The following is a 26,622-nucleotide window of genomic DNA, read 5'->3' as shown; positions in this document are numbered from 1 at the left end:
GACTATCAGTACTAGGAAACTATGTTTGCCTTTTTGGTAACTTTTTAACAGGGCACACAGCATCTTAAAATGCAGTGCAGTGGGGATACTTCTGTATCACCCTAGTCTTTTACACTTGAGATTTTTGGTTACTTTTATATGTGCCAAAAGACAAGCTAGTTACCGCAAACATTTGTACCTTTTTTTGCACCATTTCTAGTATGCGCATTTGTGTTTACTGTGTATGTCTACTGAACATGGCTAGTGCCCTTACATGGCTATGCATGAGATTTTTGCTTGTTCATTGGCCATATTGTTGTTTGCCCTTCTTCCTGCCTTGCCAGGTAAGGAAATCCCATATAAGGTTACGCACTTGCCGGGGAAATCTGCTGCTTTTGTGGGCTAGTGTAGCCTTTGTGTCTAGCCCAGGAAGGGGGTGGGATTGTCTGGCTCCATGCCACATCTGTGGTGCCTGAAAGTCTAGGTGTGTGGCTTGAGTGAAACCCACAGTGGTCCCTGATTGGACTATTGCTGACTTTTTGAATGGTGCAGATCCTTACCACTGTTGGGCTTGAACTTGATTCCAAGTGCAAACTTGGATAAAAAGATGACTTCTGGAGCCATTTCTTGCGAGCAGCGTTTGAGCCAAGTATCCTGTGTAGAAGAGGAGACAACCGAAGATCCATGGACGACTCCCGATGAGGCCCAGCATCCCTTCCTGCGTTAGGCCCGGAGAAGCCCTGCTGGACTACCTGATCTGTGAAGGACCTCAGCGGTGATTCAACCCTTGAACTGGTTGGACAACCAGTCTTGATGGGTTTGTGGATCTAGCTGTCCCGAGCTTTTGGAAGGGTCTGTGGACCATCCAGTGGACTGACCAGCTCTCCAGTGTGCTAGCTCGCTAGAATCGTCGCTGTTTCAAGTTAGTCACAGAATAACGGTAGTCGCCAGCAGGTGGTCTAAGTCGCCTTCCTGCCAAATTTCAGCCTCCCAGTTTCAAGGGATCATGCTCTGGTGGGTCTTCTTCAACCGCAACTGTAAGAACACCTGCTGTCGCCTGTGTGCGATGGCCCTTGCTGGAACTATCCTTCCCCTATCTGGTGAGGTGTCTTGAAGAGGTCTGCATCGGAGCCTAATGCATTTCTTCATCGCCAAGGGCTGCACGCTGCTCCTGTCACGGACCTTAAGAATCCTTGCACCCGCAGCTCCTGGGCACCTCTCATTGGAACCAACGGCAGGAAAACCCATTTCCAGCAGCGCCCAGTCAACCCACCTAGTCATTTGGGAAAATCGGAGTGAGGGGTGCGGAGTGCGGGGGGGGGGGGGCAATGTTAAGAAAACGCATTGCATTTGTGTGTCCCCCTGTTCACCTTAGAATAAACTTTGGTTATTCCATTCCATCACTATTTGATCATCGTGTCTAAAAGCAGCTGTACCTGAAAGATAGAAACATAATTTTATCTACCAGTAACTTTGTTGCGTATCGTCTCTGGAACATTCACGAACACAAGCACCTTACCTACTTAAGACATTTTCTTGGGAGAAACTTTGCGACTTTTGGGCACAAGGCCCACTCTTCTGAGGGATTGGACTTCTGAAGTTATGCCACATTACTTGTGACTTGGTTCCATCCTACTGCATCACTTTGGATAAGTAATTGAATGTATTCATAAGAAACTGTGGTGACTGAATATATGTCTATAATTGAATGTTGTGTAATAATATTGTTTCATTTCCTAGTGTGTGTTTTGGGCCTATAATAAATATAGTGTTTTTGTACTTCTCTGTCTAAAATGAATTATTGTGTGCTGCACTGTTTGGATTCATTGTGGACACCTTACTCCACTCACACTCTCCCGAGAATAGCCTTGACTGCTCTCCTCTGCTAGATTGATTGGGTTTTGACTAATCTCTCAGAGTTACCCTGTTCAATAAAACTAGGGTGCCCTCTGTGGCGAACCAGAAGGAGTCGTCGTACTAAGTACTGGCATGCTCAAGGGTGTTTATTAAAATAAGAAACAAATGCCTATATGACCCTAATGCTATGTGGGAAGTTCCCTGCCTGACATAAAGTAAGGAAGCTCATCAAAGTCCAAAATGAAATACGCCCAGTCCAGATCCTATTAGCTAATGGCCTTACCACTTAGGAAAAATATTGTTTTAAGGAGGCCAGAGCTATGGACTCATTCCTTGGATTTTGCCTGGCTCAACACTTCTAAGAAGGCTTGTTTTTTAAAAAGTTAATCAACTTCTCACAATACAGTTCTCAACCCCTCTGCAGGTTTCTTTATGCCAAGTTTTAATTCTTTATATATTCCATACAGTTCCCTTTTCCCAGAAAAATCATGTTTTATTAATACAATTCCACCTTTTCTTACATTGTGCTTGATAGTGTCCTTGCTTTGTTTTTAAGCACTGGAACCTCCAGGTTCACTCTTCTCCCTCCCAGTTTTGTTCACTAGGTTTTGTGCTTCTAAGACACCCCAAAGTCCTCTGGCCTTCTGACAGGCCTACTCCAGTGGGGTTTTGCTAGGGCATCTGACTAGGACTATGAGGGTCTCTCAGTTTTTCAGGGCTCACCAAAGCCCGGGGACCCTCTAGTAGGCTTGCTTCAGCGTAGTTTTGGTAGGGTGTCTGCCTCTGAGTTTTGTTGGCTCCTGTAACCCATGTTGCTTTCCGAGCCCCAAAGATTGTTTCTTGGTTTTTCAGGGCTCCCCCAAAGCCCTCTGACCCTCTGATAAACTTACTTTAGCAGGGCCTCGGTGGGGCATATGGTTTTGTCAGATTCCATAACCCTTATAGCTTTCCCAGCTTCTGATGTCACTGTTCGCCCTCCTGGACGGTGTACTCTCTTTGGGAGTGTTTGGTTCCCTTCCGCTGTTCAGCTTGGCCGCTAATACACTTCTCATGCCAGGCGAGACAATTGCTTTACCATCTCAATCTTGATCTTGGCTTCTTGGCCGGTCAGGGAACTAGCCTTCCGGCATCAGTCTAGCGATTCGCTCGCTCTGGGAGTCCTTGTCCCTGAGAGGGGAGTCACTAGTGAGTAGTGAGGAGGAGTCCAGTGAGGAAAGCATTGCCATAGCTCAGATTTGAGAGAGACTGCTTGGACAGCGGTGCAGATGTCACGAGGAGGAAGGATGCGTCTGATCTTTTGTAAGAGGTGTAGTTGTAGATTGTATGTTTTGGTGACAAACAGCTACGTGGTGTGTGAAGGAAAGGTGGTGGGTCGATGGTGAAGCCAAGGGATTTGACAGGTGTGGAGAAGGATGTGTGCGCTTTGTCTGTGGTGAGTTCTTTGATTCAGGGGGTGAGTTTGGTTTGTGTCTTTTGGGGGTGCGGGGGGGGGGATGAGGAGGTATTCAGTTTTGCAATATTTGAGCACGCAGAAGTTAGTGGCATCCGTTTGGTGATGGTGGAGAGACAGCTTTTGAGGATGTGGCGATGTGAGGGGCATGACATTTGGAATTAAATGTGTCTCATCTGAGTATTGGTGGAAATGGATGCTGTGTTTGCTAAGAGTCTGTCCAAGGGATTCAACATTTAGGTTGAAGAGGAGTGGAGAAAGGGAGGAGCCTTGCAGGACACAGTGCTTGCCCGGGTTGGTATCAGATCAAGAAGGGGGCATGGAGACAAAGTTTGTCCTGTCAGTAAGGATAAGGTGAACCAGTCGAGGATGGTGCTGGAGCGTTTCATCCTGTGGGACAGGATGTTGACTAGAATGGTATGGTCGATGGTGTTGAAGCCTGCAGAGAGGTCAAGAAGTACGAGTAGTGCTGTGTCCTTTGTCAGTGATGTTGTGAAGGTCATTGAGCTGTTAGGTAGAATTCCCTTTTTGAGTGCAATTCTCCCCACTTTGTGAGTCCCCCAGCATTTTTTTGCTGGACTATTAGATATTTGGACGGATTCTCCCGAGTGAGTGGAAACATTTTTCCACACTCACTTATTCTTTTATTCCAACATTGGAGACCCTTTTTTTAATCTCTTATTGATACTTTTCAATGGAGTTTTGATTTCCTCCATGTTTTCTGGGATCTACAATCTAGTATTGCTCACACAGCGCTTTCTGTGCAGTGTGGCTGGGGAAATCCTTGAGCTTCCCTATTTATTTTACCCGTGTTAACACATATTAGCAGGGCAGGGGGACACTTACGTCCCACTTGTATTATATTTTGTGAGATCAGCATACCCTGCCTTAAATGGAGTATTGAGGGGAAACTTGTATCCCTTTTCTCACTTTTCTAGTAATTTAGTTACTGTTCCAAGTTCATCTGACAGGCTGGTGGCAGTGTACCTTTTTACACAACATTTTAAGGACTTTTGTCGCAGGCTGCCTCCACAGCTGCTGTAAGGGACAGAAGGGACACCATTTGCCTAAAATGGTGGTTGTACTTTTCTAAGCCCTGTCCTTGATGACTTGGTCTTTCCTGAGCCGCCTTCTACCTGCGTGGGTGGAGGTGGTCTTGATGGGTCATATCTTTGGCAGACTTCCCTTGGAAAGCCTGCCAAGGCTCCGAGTGCCAGAGGTGACAGGAAGTGGTGGAGGTGACCGAAACGCCTCTGGTCATTGTCCTGCAGTGTACCTGCCTGGAACCAGTTTGTGCAGGGAGGCTGGCTGTCCCCATTGGACAGCCATCCCCCTGTCCCCCAAGTTTGAATGAATGCATGTCTGGTGCTTGATGGGCTCAGCCAACTTTCCTGCATAAAAGACGCAGGCCCTGGAGCAGCAACTCAGTCGACCACTAGAACTGAAGACCAGAGCCGTCTGAGTAACCGTTGCAGTCCGATCTCACCTTCTGTGCGACAGGAAAGCCCTCAAGCAGACTACTTCCTGCCCTGGACTGGTGGGCCTAACCAGTCCTAAGTCAAACTGCATTTTGCTCTCTCCCTGGAAGAGCTGAGACCTCCACAGCCGACAACTCGCCAATGCCCAGGGTCCTGTGCCATTTTGTGGTACAACATCAACCGCAGCGCGGGTTCGATGGAACTTTGCAGGCATCGACCTGGAACTCCAGAGGCTGGATCCCACTACTGAAAGTCCCCTCATCCAAGACTGGGGACCGAGGACAACCATCCTTCAACGGAGCCTTGAAAAAGGCATCAACGAGCCAGTGCTGAGAAGTTTTTATGCAGGACATCCCAACTACTCGAGAGCAACCACCTGATCCATTGCAAGTGCTTTTCTTCAGTCGCCAAGGCCAAGAATCCTGAACTGCGGTCTGCTGTTGCCTCTCCTTGGGGACCATCCTGCTACACACATTTCTTCACTTACAAGGTACTGTTCAGCACCTAATACTTACCTGGGGCCTGCTTCTGTGCTTCGGAGGGTTGCAATTAAGCTGTTGCTTGCATACCCTCCCAGACCTACATTGAGCTACATTGGGGTGGACAACCCTTTGTGTTCTATACCAAAGAAATCTCCTGCTACTTACCTGTAAACCTGAACTCTTCATAGACTCTGCCTTGTTTGCGGCTTACATGCTTTTCCTTCTCCTGCCCTTAGTCACTAGACCCCCGCTACCCCCCTTGACTCTGTGAGACTCACTTAGAATAGGGTTGGACTTCTTAGGTGTTAACTAAAGTTATACAACAAGTTGGCCTGAGGTTTACAGCCTTGTTTCAGAGGTTTCTGCTACTTTGTGTTAACTTACAACTGTTCTAAAGTATGTTATATCCTTTGGATATTGCAATTATTATGTATTTAATGCTACTATGTGATAGTACTTACCTTTCTTAAAAGTGATAAGCTTTAGTGTATATAAAAAAAGGCTTATTTTTAGATAACTGCTAGTGTGTGTCTCCTTGAACTAAGGGTATGCTCTTAGTACTGTTTGCCTTACTACAGCCCTCATCCCTCCTAGACTAAGTCTGGCTGCTCAGACATTGCTACTGAACCTTTGGGTAGTTGGTGTACACCTAAGGGGTATTCATTCAAGGTAGGCTTTGTAAAGTCTTGCCCCAGACAGGACTTTCCCAAAACCTCCTCACAGTAGTGGTCTCAGGTATTTGTCCAAGTCGAAAGCCAGATTGGAAGGGATTTAGTAGGTTGTTTGTGGTGATGTGTCGTTGCAGTTGGGTAGTGACAAAGCATTCCAGGATTCTGGCAAGGTATAGCAAGATAGTGATGTGGTGTTAATTTTCAGGGATCGTGGGGGTAAAGAGATTCTTTTTGAGGAGAGGAGATTTGTCTAGTTTTGAGAGCAGAGCAGATAGTACCATGTGAGAAACAGGAGTTGATGATTTTGAGCCAGTGGGGAGCGTGGATGGTGATGCAATTGGATGTGGCTTCTGGTGGGCAAGCATCATCCAGGAAGTGTGCAGGTTTTGTTTATGGTAGTTAGGGTAATGAGGGTGTCTGGGTTGATGGGGTGCAAAGTGCCCAATTGTGTTGGATTGTTTGGGAGTGGGGTTGGCAGTAGGAAAGCAGAGGGGAGGGCTTGAATGAATATATTGTGGAGTTTAAGTAGCGTGAGGGAGTTCAATACTGATGTGGGTGTGGATGGCGGCTTGGAGAGGGATTTGACAATGTTGAATAGTTTCTGTGTACGATTGATGGTGGATTGGAGTTCTTGGAGGGAATAGTTGGCTTTGGCATTGCGTATGTTATGGTGCATTTGTATAGCGCCTTATGTATCATTGGGATGTTCTCAAAGCGCTGTGGGTTGAATGCGCTTGGGGACCATGGTCCGTGTCAGTGGAGAGGGTAGAGTAGCTTATTAGTGCTTGGGTGCACTTGGTATATGTGCAGCCAGAGTGGTTTGCGCGGGCTGGCTGCATTCCATCGCTAGGCGCGGTGGATCAGTGTAAATGTGCACAGCGAGGAGGGTGGATTCTGGCTGCCATGGGGCTTGTGTAGAGGAATTGTGTGCAGCTAGGCCAGTTTTTCGTGGGGAATAGGTGCATTCTACTAGGCTGGTCAGGTGTTTTGGGAAGAAATTTAGGTATGTGTGCAGCTATGCCGAATTGATCGAGGGGTGTAGCTGCGTTCTGTTGTTGATACAAAGTGAAGAGTGAGCATATTGGTAGGAGTGAGTGTCTCTGGTTAGTGGTCGGAGGCCCCCGTTCCTGGGTTGCTTTCGGAGCTAAATGCGACGGCCATATCTGTTCTGGTGGTTCGTGGTAGTGGATTTCCGAGAGCAATAGTCTGGCCGCTGAGGGTAGAAAGTGATAGCAGGGTTGGGCAGATTATTTCCAGACGCTTTGTAGTAGGACTCAGAGGGCCCATATTTTGGGTCCCTGGTTGTAATTTACAGTGGGTGCTTCCTGGGTTATCGCATTATTCTCAGGAGAATCGACCTGAGCATAGTCAATTCAGTGCCTCTGGAAGGCGATGTTTGGCTCTTATTTCTCAGTCGGCTGGGGAGCCTTTAATTTGGTCATGTAACAACTGCTATGTCATGGTGGTTGAGCCAGGGCCCACCATCCGCCGCTGACTGGGACAGGATCCCTATGGACTAAAGGCCAACTTCTGTGCCCTGACTGTTCATATAATCAGTTGTCACTCAGATTAGTTAGTCGTCTTCCTTAGCTGTTGCTGTGTTTCGAGTAATGCTGATTTTGTCCGAGATTTGGCCATTGGTGGAGGGATTTTTGGCGATAGGCGGTCCGTTTTACTGATAGGTAAAAGCCATGTTTTTAGTATTTTAAGGAAGGCAATATAGTCTTGATTGTGTCTAATATGGGGAGGCAGTGAATTCCACAGAGTTGGTGCCGGGGTGGAGTAGGCTGACCCACCGAGCCTGGCTGAATTGGAGGCTGGGATCACCTAGGGGGTGCTTGACCTTAGGGTGAGTGTTGGCCGGTAGGGCATAATCTTCTCTTGGAGGTATGTTGGGCCGTCCTTGTGCACTGCACTGTGGGTGATGCATAGGATTTTGAAAGTGGCCCTACGTCCAATCGGTAGCCAGTGGAGACTGCGGAGAGCAGGCGAGATGTGGTCCCTTCTTCAGAGTGCAAGGTGGAGTCTAGCAGCTGCGTTTTGGAATCTTTGGAGTTTGTTAAGTGGGTAGGCCGGTGCACCCAGGTACATGGAGTTTGAATAGTCTAGTCTGTACATGACAATGGAGAAGGTGAGATAAGAAGAAAATGTGTCTCAGAAGCCTGAGGTGGTAGTGACGGATTTTGATACATTATTGATCTGGCAGGGTTAGGCCCGAGTCCATTGTGCAGCCAAGGTTTTTGACTGTGATGGAGGTAGGGGGATTTCTAAGGGAGTGGTTGTGGGAGTAGACGCACACCATAATCTCCATTTTCCCTGGGTTGAGAAGGTGGTTTCTTGTCAGCCATAAATTTATATCATTGAGGCAAGCTGCTAGGTGGGGGCATTGATCCAAGGTTGTTTCGGGGTTTCTCAGGATAATTTGGGGGTCATCAGCGTAATTGTAGCAGGTGAGGTTGTGTGGGCGGATGATCTTTGGCAGTGGGGTCATGCAGAGGTTGAAAAGGAGAGCGAAGATGCAGGCGCCTTGGGGTACTCCTGTGTTCACCAGCCGAGTGGAGGAGGAGAAAGGGGGAGGATAGTTATTCGTTTCCTGATGTTAAGGAATGAGGAAATCCAGTTGAGTGCCGATTCTCAGATTCCTAGAGAGTGTAGTTGGCCAAGGATGATAGAGTGGTTAATGGTGTCAAAGGCAGCCGAGATATCAAGGAGAACCAGAGTGGTGCATCCTTCAGAGTCTGCCGTGACTTTGAGATGGTCCCAGATCGAGATAAGGGTGGTTTCAGCTCTGTGGCGAGGCTGGAAGCCAGACTGAGCAGGGTCTAGTAGGTTGTTGGATTCAGCAAATAGGTTGAGTTGAGAGTGGCCAGAGCGGTTGATTAGTTTTGCCAGGAATCTGGTGTTGGAGATGGGCCTGTAATTGCTTGTCTGGCGAGGATTGAGGCCAGCATTTTTTCAGCAAGGGTTTGACATGTGCACTACTTTTGAAGAGGTCTGGGAAGGTGCCAGAGGCAAAGGAATCGTTTATTATGGATGGTGGCAAGGGAGGACTGATGCAGGTGAGGTGAGGCATGGATGGTCGAGGGTGAGGGCCGGTCATTATTTCTGAGTTTTGTGCGTTTGGGCGCCGGGGGTGTGTGGGAGAGAGTCTGGGTGGGGGGGTTGGATGGGAAAAGTGATGAAGCGATAGTTCTGAAGAGAGCAAGGCGAGGGGAAAGGGGATGAAAGGGGTGGTCTGCGGCTGTAGGGTGAGGGGATGCCACAGAGGGGTGCGTGAGTGGGGGGGTGGACATAACAGGTGGAGAGGACAGGAGGTTAGAAAGAAGGGAGATTGCAGTGGGAGGCAATTAAAGAGTAGGGTCCACAAAGGGAGTGCTAGGCAATGGTGGGAGGGGTGGAAGTGGTGGGGTGATTTGAGGTGGGGGAGGGAGCAGAGGTGTGTCAGAGGGCTGGTGGGGTTAGTAGGTCGACATGGAGCTCCCCAAGAATGAGTGGTTGGTATGGTTTAGGGGCATTAGGGGGCCCAGTGGGTTCTGGCTACAGCGGGAGGGCATGAGGGCAGTGGAGCTGGTCTAAAGGGCAGGATTCTGTGGGGAGGAACTGATGTTCCGGAGGTGGCTGGGAGGATGTGTTCAGAGCGCAAGAGTGCTCCCCTGGCTTGGGAGTTGGATGTAGCGCAAAGGGGGTTCTGGCTGATAAGGGTAGGAATGAGGGCGGAGGATCGGGACGGCTGAAGAAGTGGAGTTTATGCGGGTAGGTGCAGATGATGCCGAAGTGGCTTGGAGGCTGTGTTTGGAGTGCCAGAGTGCTCCTTTGGCTTGTGAGTTGGAGGTAGGGCAGTGAATGGAGCAGTAAGGGTCATTCTTAGTTTATGACCGGGGCTTTGTGTGCAAGGGGGCAGCGGGTGTGAACGTGTGGGGGGTGGATGGTTTGTGGTGCGCCAGATGGCTCCACTATTGTGAGGGACGGAGGTGGCATGGTGAGTGAGCGAGGGACGTGGGGCGATTTTGGAGCAGGGGAAGGGGACAGAGAAGGGTGGCAGAGTGTAGTAGGAGTTTGAGAATGAAGGTACTAGCTTGTAGGAGGTGGGACATGCACAGTTCTTACCTGCTTCTCGCTCGCTGTGTCTGTTGATTGCTGGTAGGGGTAGGTAGGGGGAGAGGCCATGTGTGGGATTGATGTTCTGAGTGAGTGCATAGTTGCTGGGTAAGAGTTGAGGGGGTGGAGAGGAGGCTGTGATTCTTGCTACATGTTGTCAGAAAGGAATTTGTCGGTCGTGGTAGTTTGAAATTGGGACAGCAGTAGTAAATGCAACAACACCCAGATTCGAGAGGGCTAGATAGAGGGAGAGAGCACCCAAAAAGGAGGTACAGCAGCAAAACGCACCGAAACCCAGGTTTTGGAAACCTGAAATGGGGGAATAGTGGCCAATGCAAAACCTATATTTGGTACACATAGAATGGACAAAGCGACCAAAATGGGGCAGTAGGACCACTTACCGGGACTACTGCAAGGATTCAGCATTGGTGAATAGAATTTACAGCATCATTCAGACATGGATGGCCACTCATGGCATCTGTCTGAACGATGACAAAACAGAGCTTCTCATCCTGGGATCTGCATCCCTTCTTACTAGACTTGGCATGAACTACTCATCATTCATCATTGATGGGAACCTTATCAAGGTTGCCAAGGAAGTAAAAACATTAGGTTTTTACTTAGACTCCATTATTTATTTGTCTATTCATTTATATTGCGCGCCAGACCCGAAGGTATAAGGGCGCAGGAGCAGCAAGGTTATTCTCAGCTTGGTTACAGTCCTGTGCAGTAATTACAGTGTGTACATAGGTTAAAGCAGTTGCGACAGATGCAGTGATAAACAGTTTACAAATATACATATTTAAAAGTATACATAGGGTAGGCAAGGGGAGTTATTGGTCATTGTCCTTTATCCACTGAATGTAGTTGCGTCTAAAGTGGGGATAGGTTTGAGGTGTCCTTAGGGAAAGTGGCAGGGAGTTCCAGTGTTGGGCTGCTTTCACCTGGAAGCGGTTGCTACCCGTTTTGGTTCGTTTGAACCTGGGAACTGAGAGCAAGTTGGCATTGGTGGTTCTGGTAGGTCGGTTTGGGGGTGTATCTTTTTATTCTGTCGACTAAGTAGCGGTGGGCTGCATTGTTGAGGCATTTATGAGTTAAGGAGGCTACTTTGAGCAGGATTTTGTCAGTAATAGTGAGGCAATTATGGGCTCTCCTGATGTTGGAAATATGTTCTGTCTTGGGAATGCTAAGCGCTGCTCTGAGAGCATTGTTTTGCAGAGTCTGGAATTTATTTGTAACATATTTGTTGGCTCCTACGTAAAGGGCGTTACAGTAGTCCAGTTTTGATAGTATAAGGGCTCTGGCTAGGGTGGTACAGCTCACGGTGGAAAGGAAGGATTTGGCTGCTCTTATTAGTTTACATGTATGGGCTGTGGAGGAGGCCATGGAGCTAACCTGTTTGCAGAAGGAAAGGGAGGAGTCTAGATAGATTCCTAGAGTTTTAACTTCCTCGGCTACCTTGATAGAGTTGCCATCTATGATGAAGCTAGTGTAGTTGTGATATAGTTTGTTTAGGTTAGGGGTGGAACCGAGGATAATGAGTTCAGTCTTATCATTCAGGCATAGACTGTGGGAGGCCATCCATGCCTGGATAATGGGGTACACCCTGTTCACCAAGGCCAAATCCTTGTTGTAATCTCCCGTCAACGGGATGAGGATCTGGGTATCATCGGCATAATTAGTGTAGGTGATACCCAGACCGTCAAGATCATCAAACGGGGGCTTTGTGAACACGTTGTACAATGTGGGGGAAGACGCATGATCCCTGGGGGACCCCACAAGTGATGGGGATAGGGTCAGAGGATCCTGAGGCAGAGAAGACACGCATAGACCTGTTGTTCAGGAAAGACTCAATCCAACCAATGGCTTCTTGAGAGAAATGGGCTGCGGAGTCTAGTGGTTACAGAGAATTTTGTGATCTACTAAATCAAATGCTGCAGGGAGGTCAAGTAGAAGTAGCAGAGCAGTTCTCCCGTCATCTCCAAGGGTGTCGATTTGAGCTTTGAGATCGATGAGAGCAGTCTCTGTCCTGTGTTGGGGTCCAAAGCCTGATTGCCGGATTCCTAGGAGATGGTTTAATTCAAGGTATTGTTGTATTTGTAGATAAACTGTCTTGTCTAATATTTTGAGCAGGAAGGGGACGATGGCGATGGGTCTGTAGTTAGTGGATATAGATGGATCTAGGGAGGGTTTTTTGAGTAAAGGGAGAACCCAAGACTCTTTAAGATTGTTGTGGATGATGCCTGAAGAGAAGGAGGCGTTAATGAGTTTGGTAATGAATGGTGAGAGGTCTCTTGCCGCATCTTTAATGATTTGTGAGGGGCAAGGGTCGCCCTAGCAGTTTAAAGGCTTGAGGCCGAGGATAATTTTTTCCACTTCTAACGTAGAGACTTTGGAGAAACTGAAGCGGGAGAGTGGGTTGGGTGTAGGGTTATGGCGTGTGGGGCGGGAGGGGAGTGTTGGTAGAGTTAGTGGAGTTGGTTAAGGATTCTTTCATTTTATTAATTTTGATTTGTAGGCCTGCGACTTTGTTAGAGAAGGCGCTTTGGACACTGGTGCACCATTGTTTATCCTTCACACATGTGTCCGGGACAGGGACGGGTGTTTCCATCTCTTTGATGATAGTAAACAATTCTTTAGTACTGGATTTGGCTTGTGATATTCTTTGGTTATAAGGTTCTTGTTTGGCGATTGTGATTTCTTTTTTGTATGTGACAGCTATTTTATTGAGGATTAACTTGTTGTCTGTGGGTGATGGTCTTCAAGTTTGTTATTTTTTACATTTCTCTAATCTGAGAGCTTTAAGTGGGTATAGAACCAAGTGTTCAGGTTTTTTTTCGGTTTGCTTTTTCTCAGTTTAAGCAGTGCAATGGAGTCTAAAGCTGAACGCATGATTTTGTTGTAACCCTCTACAAGGTGGTGAAGATTGGAAGTTGCTGAGAGTTGGTTCAGGAGAATGAGGGGGATACGTTTTTCCGCTGTGATGTTTTTCTTGTTTCTCGTAGGGATGGTTGCTGCTAGTGGGTTATTGGAGATGGGGCTTGAGGCTTCGAGGGCGAAGGTAAGGAGATGATGGTAGGACCACGGTTGAGGAGAAATGGCGATGATGGAGCGCCACACAGTTGTGGTCTGCGACCCAGTCAAGGGTTCTCCCTTTGTTGTGGGTAGGGGTGGACATTCTGACAGGGTATTGTCAATGAGGGTAGCCTGGGGGTCTTTGGGGTCTTTAAGGGCTAGGTTAAAATCTCCTAAAATGAGGCTCTGGGAAGTATTCTTTAGGTTGTTAGTAAGGATGGTAGTGAGGTCTTCCTCGAAAGAGCCTAAGGGCCCAGGAGGTCTGCAGAATAAATGAATGGTGATGGTTTGGGAATTGGCAGTGGGCACCTTAGCTGTAAGCGATTCGCAAGATGTGAGGTTGTCTGTGGTGGCAAGTCTAATGTTGAGGTGAGTTTTGGCAATTATGGCGAGACCTCCGCCTCTGGATTCTATTCTGTCTGCTAGGAGGATAATATAGTCATCAGGGATAGCGAACGAGAGAACTGGGCCAGCGGCTGCATGGAGCCAGGACTCGGTGATGGCTAGAAAGTCTAGTTTGTCTTCTAGAATAAGGTCTGCTATATCTGTGGCATGGGCTACTAAAGATCGTGCATTAATTAAGGTGCCTCTAATGGGCGGGGCGATAGTTTTGGTTTGGGTAGGTATGGTGGCTGTATTGTGAAGCTTATGCTTAGTCGTAGTATTAATTAAATTATGCTTAGGTCTGCTCATGGGACGGTTGGTGGGAGTGACTATGTGCATAGGTGGGGTCCAGTTAGTCAGTTTAGACTGGGAGGTTCATGTAGTTTGGGTAGTCTGGCTCGTAGTCTGGCATTTCTGACGTATGGGCTACATGGCGTAGAAAGGTGGGGCAAAGTGGGTGTGATGGTGAGTGTAGGTGGTAGAGGGAAGGCATAAGACATGATGGTAGGATGAATGGTGCCTGTGGAGGCAAAGCTAAAGGTGAGGCTTCAATAGCTGGATGAGTAGATAAGGTGGAGAATTACTCTCAGCAGTGATGAGAAGATGCCTGGTAGGTACATTCTGTTGGGTGTAGGTGGTACTATTAGATCTGGCTGGCAAGCTTGGCACTATATCTGGTCAGACGAACCCCTGGCATAGGGTTATGGGTGCTGGGCGCGCTAGAGTGTCGAGAGTTTAGTTAGGACGCTACAGTGCGTTAGTAATATGGGCAGTTCAATTGGGAGCACTGAGGAGAGGAGATCAAGGTTAATGGCAGTTATAAGTTGTTATAATATAGACATGTCTATAGTAACGGTCTATAATATAATAACGGTTTGTGAACAATGGTCTGCAGACATATCATAGACAAGTGGGCTTAAGTCTGGGCAGGGTCGGTCTAAGATCAATGTAGGCAGGTTAGATTCAATGGGGGACAGGTGGGCTGAAATCGATGCGAGGACGACGCAAACACAGTAAGTAATGTTCAATATGGGCACAGATAAGCTCAGTGCAGCATAAGCATGGTGGGCAGTAGTCACTAAAAGTACATTGATATATTTTGGTAAAAGCACAGTAGGCAAAGGTAAAATGAGCTGTACATTACAATAGGAATTGCAGTCATGATTGGCAGTCATAGTCACAGTGATGTCAAAACAGGGCGCTGGGCAGTGCAATAGAACAGTAGACCTTTTGCAGTAGACGCAGTGTAGGCACAAGGCTGGGATCAAGGTATGCACAGGTATCTAGAGTCAAGATAGGCATAGATAGTGCTTTCACTAGGCTGAGGCAGAGTGGGTGCAGTGGCCTAATGCAGAGTTCATTATCAGCAAATAAAGTTAATTGCAGAATAATCGCGCATGTCTAAGCATGGATCATGCACAATGGTTAAGGACTATGCGTCAAAACAGGTAAACTCCCTATCCTCCTCGACAGCATACACATGTAAACTAATTAGAGAAAGCAAACACTTCCTCTCACCTAACTTCTGTATGACCCTAGCTAGAGCTCTCATTATATCCAGACTAGACTACTGTAACGCTGTATACATTGGAGCGAATAAAAATACTAACAATAAAATACAGATAATCCAAAACAATGCCCTTAGAGCTGCACTCAGTATCTCTAGGAAAGTACACATTTCCGACACTATAAGAAAATACAAGTGGCTAACCACACTGGAGAAATCAAACTAAAAACAGCCTCCCTCGTCCACAAAAGCCTGAACAACAAAGCACCACAATATCTAATAGAAAGATTTGCAAGAAAAATATCTACTAGACCCACAAGGCTAGTCAACTCTAACTGCCTTCAGGTGCCCCACTTCAAATTATCCACAATTGGGGGTACCAGTTTCCCAGTTAAAGCAGCTCAACTATGGAACTCACTACCCACCACACTCAGAATGGACCAAACCTTTGCCAAATTTAGACAAAATCTGATCACATGCCTCTTAGAGAATGCTGACAAATGAACGTGCAGAATTCGTCCACACGTGTAAATAACTGTACATTTCTTCTGTATATTGACTGTTATATTTTTCCCACCACTGCCTACTCCATGTAACATACACCAATAATTTACTAGACTAGATGTTTTGCCATTATTTGTAACCATTGTAACCTATTTGTAACCGTGTACTAAGCTGTATGACTTCGTGTTGCTTGCGCCCTGATACCTTCGGGTCTGGCGCACATAATAAATATTAAACAAACAAGCAAGCAAACAAACAAACACCTAGAGTTAGGATGTCTGAAAAGGGGCAGAACAGTAGTAAACAAAACAACGCCTAGATTTGAGACAACTAGATAGACGGGCAGTGTACCTAAAAAGAGGCACAGTAGTAAATGTAGCATTTAGAATTTGGACACCTCAAGAGCGGGAGCAAGTAGTAAATGTAACAACTCCTAGATAAAGGGAGAAAGCACCTAAACGTGGGCATGGTAGTAAATGCAACACCACCTGGAATTCGGGACAACTAGTTAGAGGGAGAGAGCACCTAAAATGGGGGCACAGTGGTAAATGCGACAAAACCTATAATTTGGACACCTGAAGTGGGGGAACAGTGATGAATACAAAAGCACCTAGATTTGGGACACTTAGATAGAGAAAGCACATAAAATGGTTGCACAACAACACCGAGATGGGGATACAGTAGTAAATGCAACAACACCTAGATACAGGGAGAAAGTGCCTAAATGGGGTCACGGTAGTAAATGCAACACCACCTAAATACAGGGAGAAAGCAACTAAAATGGGGGGCAGGGGCGCGTGGGTGACAGTAGTAAATGCAACAACACCTAGATAAAGGGAGGAAGGGCCTAAAATGGGGCAACAGTAGGGAGAAACATGGCAGTCCGCTTAGGAACACTAGTAAAAGCTGAGATTAGATACAGGGTTTAAGATAGTGAGATGGAATGGGTCATTAGACAAGTTGGGCAGTCTAAATGGTGGACATTAGTTGCTAGCCTCCCTGCCCCCTTGCCTACCGTGTCCTTCGCTGCTTGTTGATGGCTGCAGCCTTCACAGGCTAACACGGGCCAACACGTTTTGGAGCTGCCCTTTGCCTTGGGCACTTCGCCACAGGGGGCTGCAACGGACAGTGGGGCTGCCCTGAGGCGGTGTCTTAGATATGCTAGTAGGCCAATGGGAGCACAGGGAGGGACCAGGGGGTGGGGAGAGCATGCGAGGAAGACGGGCTGCAAGCCCAACAAAGCGGTGCTTGCAGGGGCACAATTAATGCAAAAAATGCTTTTCAGGGGAAATATGCACACAGGGGAGCCGGATGCCTTACCTCAGCCACGGAGCTAAAGAGTGGCACAGCAGGGTCATGGAAACGAAGGACTAGGTCCTTGTTTCCCGTTACAGATTGATTCGGCCAATGGGAGCGTGGGGAGAGACCAGGGGTGGGGAGAGCAGGCGAGGAAAGCGGGCTGCAAGCACAACAAAGCGGCACATGCAGGGTAACAATTAATGCAAAACATGCTTTTTTGGGGAAATAGGCACACAGGGGAGCCAGATGCTTTACCTCAGCCACAGAACTAATGGCTGTTTTGTATTTTGTTAAAGCATAGTTTGTTAAAGCATAGTTCGACTGGTGTTCTGGTGGCGGGGCATGGGTTCTTTTGCCAGACTCTTTCTAGGCATCTGGCTTCCTGCTTGATAGAGCGGGGGTAGCTGTTGAACCATGGTTGGTGGTGGTGGCTGCAGGTTTCTGTGATTTGAGGGGGCATCTTTGATGAGTGCCTGTGTGATGATGCATTATAAGTGTGGAAGAGAGTGGAGGGATGTGCATGTAGGGAGGAGGGGGTGGTATGAGTGGTCCTAAGGCTGTGTTTGTAATGAGTTTGTTTTGTCTGGCCGGGGGTGGGGGGCAAGGAGGGCGTGGGGCAAGTGGGAGGGAGGATCTTATGTGGTAGAGTGAGTGTGAATGGGATAAACAAATGACCCAGATTTGATTTTCCACCAAGACATTCTTTTTTTTAAATCAAAATGTCCCTGGGTGCTTCCAGCTGTGTGTGGGGGGGGGGCAGGTGATGAGTTGTCTGGAATCATATGGGGTCAGTGGAGTGAGGTGATTCTTTAGTATGGGGTTGCCGTCTGGATGGGAACAACCAGGGTTGAAGTCGCAAAGGAAGGTATTGATGCAGGTTGAGCTCTGGTTGTTGGTTGTGAAGTCAGTCGTGTGCAAGATGGGGTTGTGTGCTGGTGGGCAGTAAATGAGGTGGAGAAAGGTAAGGTGTGGTGGAGGGGAGCAAGTGAGAGAGTGCTTCAAATGATGTGTATTGGGGAACGGGGTTGCTATGTGTGATTATAAATGATGCAATAATACATTTATGGTGGAATTTGAGCCATGTTCCTGTAAGGAAGAGTAGATCTGGGGAGTGTGACGAATCTGGACAATTCATCCCTTCTCCACAAGGGGGAGACACCCCATGTGAGGCTGGGGAGTTGAGCCCGCAGCACAAGACCCTCTCTAGGGGCCTGGGCAAGTGGGACCTCTCTGGGAGTGACTTCCCTCTTGGGGACAAGGACTCCCATTCAAACCACCCTTTCTGCATATATGGATGTTGGAAAGACTTTGCCATTTCCTGTTATAAGCATATTTAACCAAGAACCTTCTTTCACTCTATTGGCATCATCTAATGCTGAACATCACCTGAATGCCAAAGTAGAGGAGCAGGTGGATGAGTCATCCATTGTTCCCGCCCCCTCACCATTGTCATACTAGAATAACAGGAGAACCCATGTATGAATCTGTGTAATATTCCAGTACCACATAGAGTATATGAGAGAACATATGCACTCAGCCAACCATTTAGAATGTACTCTTGCACTGAGCCAGTGGAAGGATGCCTTGTGGGAGGATGTGGCATGGAAGGTTGTGCTACAGAAGGATGTTTATGCAAACCTCCCGACTGTGCAGAATGAGTGAAATATAGAGAGACTGAAGAGATGACTTCATGAAGGAGACGCAAGACGACATCTTTAAACGATATACGAATACTTAAGGGTGACTACATAACAGAAGCAACAAGACAAACATATACCTGAAGATAAAGTAATCATGGATACAAAGAAGAATAAAGTAAACTTAATGGTTAATGACTGTAAATATGCAGTAATGCAAGGTAGATGAAGAACCTAGAAGCATGCTATGGATGGATATATGAGATAATGAAGACAACCATTTTAAGAAAATTGATGACAGTTCATGTTAGAATCAGCCCTTCATACCTCGGAGACAGAACCAGGGTTACAAAACGAGACGCTGGCGAATCTGATCATGTGCAGAAATAAAGGAATATGAGTTGGCCTAGAATCAAGAAAATGATTTTAAGATTAACCGGCAAAGCACGAAAGGAGGTAGCCGAATGAACGATGTGCGCCAGACATACCTCTCTTAAAGGGAGGGCGAAAAAACCTACAAGAGCCAAGCAGAAGGACAATAAAAAAGGCTTAAGGCCGATACGAGATGGAGTGAGCAAGTCTCTAAAGGCCAGGATGTGTAATGACACCCTGCTAAATTGAATCAAATAGCAGTAAATAAACTGTTGAAATTGGACAATTCATGGACTGTTAACACGTGATGCAGAAGCCGAGTACTGGCCTATTCATTAGGCTCACAGTGAGATAGAAGTGTGCCTATACTCCCTGAAAAGTTCCAGACAAGTGCAAAGCTACAAGGCCAACTACAAAGAGAAGAGCTTGGCTAATGGCTGAGCAGATGATGGACTAATTGGGAGAAAAACAACTAGTTTGACGTATCTCCACCACCTGGGTTTCGTTTTCATACACGTGCTGCTAGTGAGCCGACGTTCAAGGTTGGAAGGATTGCCAACCAATTAGAGGGTCTATAGAGCAACATGCTATACAGTGTTGCAAAGACCAATTGCCTATTTTCCCTCCTCCTGTAATCAGTAAACACATGTTTAGAGGTAGTTCAAGGCTCAGATCAGGGACCGCCAATGAAACACTAATGCATACCTAATGTTCCCTTAACTAATCCCTCCCGCCCCCCGCGATAGGTCTTTATTGTTTGCCACGTATGACGACGTTATAGGTGATGCTTCTTGTGCTATATAACCTCTGGTCAATTGTTTTTTCAGTGTCATCGTATGCATCCAATTGATGAATATCGTGTGCCCTTATTGTACCCTTTCCTTTGAGTCGGTCCGTTCATTCTGGTCTGAGTAAATTATTGGATTTCCATCTAATGCAAGAGACGCTACAAGGTGCTACTCGAGCACATCATGATCACGGAAGACTGACAATTCCATTCATTCCAATGGCCTGTATAAAGAGAGAAAGGACTGTGGATGGAGGAGAGACTCCCAGGGACGGAGGAGAACAAACGCTATGCAGAGGCGAGCCTCTGGAGTAACAACGTCTTGGAGGGGCAAAGCTACATCAAGCAGCGGAGCCAGCAGTGGTGTGAATGAGGGGAGACCCACTAGCTGGAGGCTTGAAGGTGGGTGCCTTGACCGAGCCAGAGGCTCCGATCAAGGGAGCAGATAAGATGGGGAAGACAACCGTCTTCTTTGGTGGCGCAACCACTGAAGAGCAGTGGTGGGCAGGGAGTCAAGCAACCAACGCCAGCACCATACACAGTAGTCCGGGTCTTTGAGCTCCACCAGACAAGCGGTTGTTACGCAGAGAGAGATTCCGGCAGGAACGCAGACGCTTTCGATTTGTGGATGCCCGTGAGGCCCATAACTATTGGTCTCAGAGTACTGAAACCAACACAGGCACGAACAACAGATGAGAGTTACGAGCACTGTATGTAACAGCTGGGATAGCCGCCGAAAGCAAGGGAACACAAGAGAAGCTAACAGGCTCACTGCCCCTTGGAAGCAGTGTGAAAGATACGAACATTGTATGTTACAGCTGGAATAGCCACCAAAAGCACAAGAATTTACGAGAAGCTAATGGGTTTATGGCCTAGTTGAAACATTGTGAAAGGAACACAAACATTGCATACTGAAACTGGAATAGACAACAAGGTTACTGGGTGACAGAAGGAAAGGAAGGTGAATGTTCGCCAGCAAGGCTAGGCAAGTGCACAAGGAAACCTGAAATACCTGAACACACCGACAACCTAAGTTAAATACTATCATTGCGACACAAGACACATACAACATGCAACAGTAGCAATGTAATTTATTTGATCGAATGCCCATGTAAGAATATATACATCGTCAAGACTACTAGACCAGTGAAAATGAGGATCATCAAGTATAGATCCAGGATTCAAACACAGAATTTAACTTGGACACATATTACATGCCCATGGGTCATAGCCCAGAAGAAATTAAGTGGCGGGTTGTGGAAAAGCCTTTTCGCAGTGATCCACATAGAGCAGAAATGAATTTAGCTTCCAGGGAACAGTTTTTGATGCATCATATGAAGTCTCATACAGAAGGATTAAACAACCTGAGCTTAATCGCAAGCGGCTCTATGCCCAGGGTGAATAGCAAGGGCGAGAGAGGGCACCGGTGTCTAGTTCCTTGCCCCAGGTAAAAGGTCCTGGAGGATCTCCTGTTGACTCCAACAATTGCCAAAGGGGAATTATAGAGCAGGCAAAACCAAGATAACAAATTCTCACCAAACCCCATGTGGCTCATTGTGTCCCATAGGGAATCCAAACAGATAGAGCCAAAAGCTTTCTCGAAGGCCAGAGATCGGCGCACCAGCAGATCATATATCGGAGAAGCTGAAATTATCGCAAATTGCACCCTCCTAAGATTCATGTGTGTGGATCTAGAAGGCATGAACCCACATTGGTCTGGATGAATCAGAGAAACTATTACCCACAGTATATGGTTTGCCAGAACCCACGCCAAGATCTTATCCTCCCCATTGATATGATATGATATGGCATTTATAACGCGCCTATACACAAGTGTTTCAAGGCGCGATGAGGCAAGGGAGGGGGAACACAGGGAAGACAGACAGCGATCCTACTAGGCCAGGTGTCATTCAGAACGCGCAAAAGCATGGGAAGGGCGAGGAAGAAGGGGGTGGGGGAGTGCAGTACATGGGATAAAAGAATAATAACATTAAGTAAAGTAGGGGCAGCTGATGGCAAGTGCAAGGGTAAATGCAGACATCCAGTGTCAAGTGCTGGTAGTGGGACTGTAGGGATACAGAGAGTAGGGATACAGAGACAGTCACGAGTGCGGGGGGTTGCCATGAGGGCAGTGCAGGTGTGCGACTGGCGGTGGAGGGGACCTGCGCCCGGGAACAGAGGGTGGCCAGGTAACCAGTGCAGTTTCAGCCAGGAGTTCAGCAAGGGAGAGGAGGAGAAAAAGCAGAAGCAAAGAGAAAGGTTTTGAGGTGTTTCCGGAACCGGAGATGGTTCTCCTCAAGTTTCAGTGAGGCAGGGAGGCTGTTCCAAAGGGAGGCCCCAGCCAGAGCGAGAGATCTACCACCAACTTGTTGCTTGGAGAAGCGACTGACCCTGAGGGAGTTGGTGGCGGATGAGTGAAGAGCTTGAGAAGGAACATATTTAGGAAGAGAGAGTTGAAGGTATTGAGGCCCCAGGCCCCAGAAGGCCTTGTGTACAATGCAAAGGGTTTTGAACTTAATCCTCGCAGCCACTGGGAGCCAGTGCAGAGATTTCAGTCCTGGAGAGATACGATCCCTGGGTTTGATGCCAAGGACAAGTCTTGCAGTCCTGTTCTGGATAAATTGCAGAGGGCAGAGAGTAGAGGCAGGCAGTTTTAGAAAGAGGCTGTTGCAATAGTCCAGCCTAGAGAGTACCAGAGCTCTGGAGACAGAAGAGGGAAGGAGAGGAAAGGAAGAATACCTCTGAGGAGGTGCAGCTGGTAGTGTGACTTCTTAGGGACATCAGAGATGTGAGGAGAGAAGGAGAGCGAAGAGTCGAAGATGACCCCAAGGTTTTTAGCCTCACAGGTGGGAGCAGGAAGAGGGCCAAGAGAGGCCGGCCAGAGAGAGACAGGAAAGGAGGGAGTGGGTGTGCCGATGAGAATTTCAGTCTTACTTGCATTAAGGCAGAAATCATTGGCAGCACACCACACCTGGATGGCGGACAGTCAGATGACAGAGGGAGAAGAGGTGGCTGAGGGTAGCCTGAAAATGAGCTGAGTGTCATCCGCATAGCACTGGAAGTTGGGGCAAAGCACGGCAATGAGGCGGGCAAGAAGTGCCAGGTATTGGTTGAACAGCCGGGGAGAGAGGTTGGACCCTGGGGAACACCACAGGTAGAGCTAGAGATAAAGGAGAGGAAGGACCCAAGTTGAATCTGGGAGGGTCGATCAGAGAGGAAAGAAGTCAGCCACATTAGGGCCTAACCAGTGATCCCCAGGTTATCACAGCGACAATTGAGCAGGATGGCATGGTTGACCGTATCAAAGGCAGAAGAGATATCAAGTAAGATGTGGGCAGAGGGGGTGTTGGGGTCAAGGTTGGAGAGAAGGTCTTCACGGAGGTTCAGGAGAGCAGTTTCCGTGCTTCTGGCAGCTCAGAAGCCAGACTGATGGTCATGGAGGCAACCAACAGATTCAGTGTGAAGGTTAATGAGTGATATCTGCCGATAAGAGACGCACCGTTGCAATAGCACCTGGAGCATTCCAAGAGCTGAATTTAATTATCAATAAATGATCTTGGGCCCAAATAACCATACAGACTCAAAGAATATGGCAAAATACTACTTTTATTATCAATTCAATAAAGCAGGGAACCTGGTGAGCAAAAACGGATCGGAACTCGCACACTTCCCATACATTTTACTTCTGCAAAGGGTTTTATACACCATCATACATCAGCTATGATGTCATCCTATGTGGAAAACAGTAAAAACGTATCGGGTGTAGGGATTGGTTAAGGGAAACGTATAGCTCTAGTTTATGCAAATATTAGTATCAACATTGGCTGCCTCTTATCTGGTATGCACACATTAAACTACATCGAACTACGTAAAATACAGATAATAACATAACAGTAGCAGCGGATAGGCTTCTGCAACAATGTATGCTTCATCATTACACAGACCCTCATGATTGGTTGACCCTCTCTTCCAACCTTGGACATTCGACTCGTTAGCAGCACGTAAGCAATGAAGCCAGGTGCAAGAGAACGTCAGACAACTGCCTTTCTTAGCTAATTAGCCTACCATATCATCATTTAGGCTCTAAGCCAAGTCTACTTCTTTGTAGTTGACCTTGCCGACTGTTCTCTTCCTCAGAATTTTAAAGGGAGTGAAGGTACACTGCTATCTTCATCTGGAGCTTTATGAATATGCATTGTCTCCCAGTCCTGAACCACGTGTGAGGATTACATGATTTTGCCCATTCTGCCCTTCTATTTAGTGCTATTTGATTCTATTATATTGGGTGCTACTACCCTTCTCGGCCTCTGGAGAATTGGTTGCTCCATTCTACATGCGCTTTCCATATCTTTAATCGTACAATACTTGGCACTCACAAATGTCCACTCTTTTACTTAATCTAAGAGAAATATGTCCTACGTACATAGCTCATCCTCTTCGACTCCTTTCACGCCTTGCAGTTGCTTCTTGCTGAGGCACCCTGGATTCCGAGCCAAGCAAATATCCTTTGTTCTTGTACAAAATTGTGTTCCGGAACTTGTCAGCTCTGCAGCCTTGGTTTTCCTTCTTGAGGCTTCTCGCTTACTATTACACAACGCTGACGTCCATCGTCAGAACATGGATGCTTTACTCACATTCTATTTCCTACTTTAGCAAGCTACTACGTTGTTTTATCTATCTTGTGTTTCTGCGTATATCCACCTACATCACTTCTTACTTATCTTCTTAGTGTTTATGGTTTTCTTAATATCCGCATATATGTTTACTTCATTACTTCAGTCATATCTTCATTCTTTAGATACTCGTGTCTTGTTTTCAGTGCAATATCTTCTCTTTTTCATGGAGTCACTTCACATCCGTCGAACCTCACTTATAGCTTTTCTATATTCATGGTGTCTGCAGACTTCCATCTACCACTTCAGTTCGTGGGTACATTCAATACGGTTGTTTGAGCGCATAATGTCTCATATCTACGATGCAGTTTTGAGATGATACCAGGCGTCAGACACAATGGGCCTCATTGGGAGTGTGCCGGTGCCGGTAAGCTACCGGCACCGTTGCATTGTTACCGGACCGGCATACTCCGAGTTATGCGAGCGGGTGCCTTTCTGCCCACCAGGTCTGACCTGGCGTGCGGAACGGCACCCGCTCGCAGGCCTTGACGGATGCACCGCCACTGTTGCACACAGTGCCGGTGCATCCGTCCTCCCCATTGAGTCCAATGGGATTCGAATGGGAATGGGGAGTTTCTTTTTCTGGCGCCTGGCAGTAGGGACCGCCAGGGCTGTAATGCCCCGGCGATTCCCCATTGCCAGGTGTTTTTACCGGCATGGCTTCCGCCAGAGTCATAATGAGGCCCAATGCCTTCTTGTTGTTCTTCCAGTATGACGGAGGTGAGGGGGTGAGCTCCATGCGTGACGTATACGTCTGCCTTTTTACATTTCCCCCTCTGGTTGAGTCCTCAACCACCTCCTCAATCTTTTTAACCTTTTCTTCACACAATGGTTTGCTTCTGGATCCATATCTTTGTGACCCCCCCCTCAGGTCACCGGCATTCTTTGTGTGTTCATCCACACTCCAGGTCATATGACAGGAATCATCAGTCGTTGAGCAGAACACCCAATGTTCCACATAGTTCTAATGAGCCTTGTGATACTGAAACTTCGTTCCTGGGGGCGCAAAAGAACTTTCCTTCATGTGGTCATGTGTGGTGTTCTTGGTCTGTGTGTGCTCATCAGTCACAGCATTCACATCAATTTCTTCATCCCAACTGCTTTCTTCGCTACCTTCTTGCATTGTCCTATGATTATTCTTATAAAACAGAATCCCAGCAATACGAAAACAACTATCGCTCCCAACATCTTGAATGCATTAGCCAGCGAGGTTGGAACCCATGAGAACAGGTTTGAAAACCAATCTTCATCATCTTCAGTTTCATCTACCTCTTCCACCATTTTCGTGTGCAGGGATGATAACAAAGTTATGGCTTCTGTCAGGGATCCATTTTCTCCATCATGGGCAGGTGTGTATGTACAGCATGAAGGCCCGATCTTGGCACACACGCCTCCTTCCATTGCTGTAATTCAGCCCAAGACATACCTGTTCTGGAGGTTCATGAGTCTTATGGCCCTCAATTCTTCTTTAATTGCATTAAATACTTTTACTGTCGTGTTAATTGTCTGTAGTAGCCCCACCTTGTGATTCATAACTACTTGGCGTTTGCGGCAGCTTGAACTCCTGGCAGAAATATGGCTGAAAATATCACTGCTGTCCGACTGAACAGTTTATGCTCATCTGGAATGTCATAAGTTTCTATTGATTTTGCCAAAAAATTGTCTGCTTCCTTCTTCCGGGTAAGGTTGAGCAACTTCTTCTTGCTCTGATGTGCATCTACTTTCAGAACGTCATTTAAGTGGAGATCACTTTGAGGGATCACCAATCCAGGAACATGTATTACCACCATAGAACATATGCCTCCCCTATTTATAGGTAGCTTCATACAGGCTTTGGATCAACAGGCCCAATAATGGTCCATCAGAACGGGAGTTCCGCCTTTCATTCCTGGCACATCAATGCGTTTGCATCCTTTATTTTCTCCACCTTTGGTCCGACTACTGTTTCTGAAACACAGTGTTGCATTCTTCATTGGTAATATGGATACAGGTCCTGCTTCATCTTCAACCCATGACCACAAAAGTGATGGGTGGAAGGTTTTGAATGAATCTTTACCACTGGCGTTGCTCTGGGAAACCTTCCACACCACCGTTTTTTTAGCCCGTCTGCGCCATTGCAAAAGGGGTCCAGCCATATGCAAATCAGTCTGGTATTGCCACCAATGGTAGCAGCCCAGCCCGAACTGCTAGGCCAGGTCCCCTCTGCATATAAACACAAGCAACCCAAACCTGTTTCGGCCTTGTTGGGCCTCCTCAGTGAGGTGCAGCTTGGTTCCCTATGGCGCAGCAAGCAAGGGACCCAAGTCTGGGCATACCCTCTCTCACATAGTGAGACAAACTGTGACCACAAAAGTGATGGGTGGAAGGTT

General features: G+C 47.2%; 1 protein-coding gene across 1 annotated transcript in view; it reads right to left on the bottom strand.

Annotated features, from left to right (window-relative positions):
* SMG9 (SMG9 nonsense mediated mRNA decay factor) overlaps window positions 1–26,622 on the bottom strand; it is a 940,250-nt gene that overhangs the window by 82,836 nt on the left and 830,792 nt on the right. The window lies entirely within an intron of this gene.

This window comes from Ambystoma mexicanum, chromosome 1q (genome assembly GCF_040938575.1).
Source record: "Ambystoma mexicanum isolate Mex_15411 chromosome 1q, UKY_AmexF1_1, whole genome shotgun sequence".
In the NCBI taxonomy this organism is placed as follows: Eukaryota; Metazoa; Chordata; class Amphibia; order Caudata; family Ambystomatidae; genus Ambystoma; species Ambystoma mexicanum.
This window is presented reverse-complemented; position numbering and strand designations above follow the sequence as displayed.